A 3639-nucleotide genomic window follows, 5' to 3' on the forward strand; every position below is an offset into this window, starting at 1 on the left:
TTACTACTAAGAAAATCAAGAAACAACCAATGTGAATTGAAATAATTATTAAGGCCTTGTATTAATTTAATGAGACAATCATTATCTGTCACCCACGTTACATTGTTTTATATTTCAATTTATACACACACATCAAGAATTCAAGATCCCAAATTTCAATCAATAAACTATAAGTTAAGTGGTAACTTACTTGGAACCTTCCAAATAATAATAACATGAGTATTTTCAATAAAATTGACTCTTGTGTAGATATGTTCCATAAAATTTTATATTTTTACAATTAAACAGCATATATAATAACAATAATAACTTTTGATCTAACAAAAACAAAATAAATCAAAATTTATCAAATGGTACCGGAGATTTGGTGGCGGCCGACGGTGGTGGACGGCGGCGATAATAGAAGAGCTAGAATGGCATGAGGCTAACAAGGAGGTCAGCAAAAGCACCAATAATGAACTTGTGTGTGCTTTTAGGGTTCAGGGCAAGGTAACAAAGAAGAAGCTCATGTAATACATTCCAATTTGATTTTACATCCATAAGCTCCGGCCGTGCCTCCACCATTTCTTGCATGGATCGCCGGAAATCTAGGTAGGGATCTGGCGAGTATGTTGGCACGGCCACGCTTCCATTGAAAATCACGTCCTTCTTTTTCTTCTTACTACTATTATTATTGTTATTTTTGTCGTTGTTAGCACTGTCAAATTGACTGGTGTTAACAACGAAGGGTAACGAAGACGAGGAAGAGTTAGAATTAGGATTTTTATTATTGTATTTAACAAGGGAGTTGGATTGTCCGGGGGACGAAAAGAAAAAACGTTGGGAGGAGAAGGCGGCGGCGAAATCCGCCGGTTCAGGTTCTATTTCGGGTTCGGAATCAAAGGAAGAGGTTATAGTAGTGGTTATGGTGGAGAGAGAAGAGAAGCGTAGGGAATGATCATGATTAAAAGATAAGGAAGGGTCATAGAGAGAATTAAAGTTCTTGATCATGTTAAGTGATGAGGGTGATGGACTTGGAGGATCGTGATTATTAATATTATGGTTTTGATGATGGATATGATTTGGAGAAGTGGAAGGAGCAACCGGGCTTATAGGAGGAGATGGTGATGATTCTTGTTTGGAAGTGGAGTTTGGGAAACAAAAGTTGAGATGCCTAAGATTTTTTGTGCTTGGCATGTTTTTTTTTTTTTTTTTTTATCTTTCACAAAATGATTGAAGCCAATTAGAAGTGATGATATATAATATATATAGGAAATGAAGATGCCAAGTTCTTTGCTTTATATATGTGTGTATACTGATGTATTGTTGTGTAGTGGTAGTTTGTGAAGTGATTGGCAAGTTGAGGAAGATGGAAAAGAAAAAAAATATATATATATTATTTCTGTATTTGGAATTACTTGTTAAATAACAGAAATTATAGAGAATTAATTTTTATTTAGTCAATATATATTATATATCCATTTTTTTTAATTCTAAAAACGTTTATTTTTTAGAGTTTAAAATTTATAATTTAAAATTTTAAATTAATAATAATTTAAAATAAATAAAATAATTTTTAATTGATTATCTAATGTTATTCGTGTAACAATGAACACATGTATTATGCATGGTCATAAACATACATAGTGTATGATATATGATTTTATAATTTTTTAAAAAATGTTTATACATTTAATAATGTATTTATTTAACATTTTTTTAAAATAATTATTATATATAAGGTGGTACTCAATACTCACTATTCACATACATATATTATATTGTGAATTAGTGAAAGAATAATATAACAAATGGTTACAAAAATAATAAATTAAGTACCTGGAGATCCCATGTGCCATGAAACTGGATGCTGATTCTTCAACCAACTTCTCCACAAATTGATTGTTGATAACTTCTATGAGAAATAGTGTATCTTAATCCAAATAAATTAGAAGACTATAGTATAGAATAGATGAACTCTTTTGGTAATTCTTTGATTGGGATGAAAGCAAGAAGCACATGTTATCAAGCAAAGAAAAAACATCAACCAACAATAAGCCTTCAAGTGGCATATATATATATATATATATATTGAATGTCATGGAAATCATTCAATTATTCTCCTTTTTCCATACAATATCTCAAATTTCTTTTTATTTATCTTCTTTTATTTTTACTTCTAATAATGATTTTTAATTAAAAAATAAATAAATATCATGTTAATATATAGATCATTTATGCAAACTATATTATTATTATTTTTGTATGCTATAGTACCTACACTATGTGGCTATGATACCTTGAAAAATATTACTAAAATTAAAATAATATTTTTTATTATTTAACAATACAATTTAAATTTAAAAATAATAAAAATATTATGAAAATATAAAAAAAAATATGATTTTAATTTTAAAAATACTTGTATAGTCACCTGGTCTTAACTACCATAATCATAGACATCATAAATTCCACCTTATTTTTTTTATCTTAACAAATAGGCCAATATGAAATATTTAAGTAAAAAGCATACATTATTTTTAAACTACTCAAGTGACTTATATATATCATTGTATAAAAATAGCTAATATATACATACTCAGTCTCCTTTGATCTATTGAGTCGATTTATTTTTAGACACATGAGACAATTAAATAAATTAGATCTAACAACTACTCTTTAAGAGTGAAGACTGAAGAGCAACAAATTGGTGTACATATCAAATACAATACTTGAGGGGGGAAAAACATTTATCTAAAAGGAGAAGAAGGACTCCAAATAGCATGAGACAACTTTAATTTATAGTGAAATTTAATATAGTGAAGGTTGGTCCACTCCATGCACAGATCTACGCACACTTTTATAAGTCTAAAATCTAAAGTTATAACACAGAAAGTGATGTATCAAACGGCTATGGTTTCATTACTTCATGCAAGATATTTGTCACAATAAGGACTTGTCCTAAAAATGGGTCCCACTATACCACCATATTTCAATGTTTTCATAGACCAAAGTCTTGCATTTGCATATCAAATAATTAAAGGAATTAGTTTCATATGACTTGAGCAAGTTGGACTTCTAAGAATGTTATTAAAGGTGTTCCAATACTTGTAAGAATGTATAATAATTGGAAGGAGCAACTTTAATTAATTTACCCCTTTTAATTAATTACTTAATTTTTTTGGATCAATAATAATTAGTAAGCAAACAGTCCAAATATTTTTTTTTTCGTGAATTACAACAAAGAATATTCAGCAATTTCGTAAAAGATATATTTTGTTAGAGATATAATTATTCATATTGCCTTCTTCTATCAAACTTAAACTTTTGAAATGAATGGTATCATGACATTGTTGGAATAAATTGTTTTATAATTCAGATCATCCATATTGAGTTACCAAAAATTATATATATTATAGTGCGAAAGCGTACCTTTACTCATAGAAATTAGAAATTAATGGAAGAGTTGTCTTAGTCTTCCTCAACCAAAACCTTTTGTATTCCTAATAGGATGGCTGAATTGCAACTCCTCTGATGGAAAAAGAATTGTTGAGACAGTTTTGGAAGTCACAATTTATATTTGAATATGATACCCATTCAACCCTAAATCCCATAAAATAGTATCTAAAACCTAAAAGATAATATCTAGTTTTATTCTCA

At 28.6% G+C, this 3639-nt stretch overlaps 1 pseudogene; it reads right to left on the minus strand.

Annotated features, from left to right (window-relative positions):
- Nucleotides 1-256: 256 nt before the first annotated feature.
- LOC112726897 (uncharacterized) lies at nt 257-1203 on the minus strand (annotated as a pseudogene).
- Between the last annotated feature and the right edge of the window lie 2436 nt (nt 1204-3639).

This window comes from Arachis hypogaea, chromosome 12 (assembly GCF_003086295.3).
Source record: "Arachis hypogaea cultivar Tifrunner chromosome 12, arahy.Tifrunner.gnm2.J5K5, whole genome shotgun sequence".
NCBI classification, from domain to species: Eukaryota; Viridiplantae; Streptophyta; class Magnoliopsida; order Fabales; family Fabaceae; genus Arachis; species Arachis hypogaea.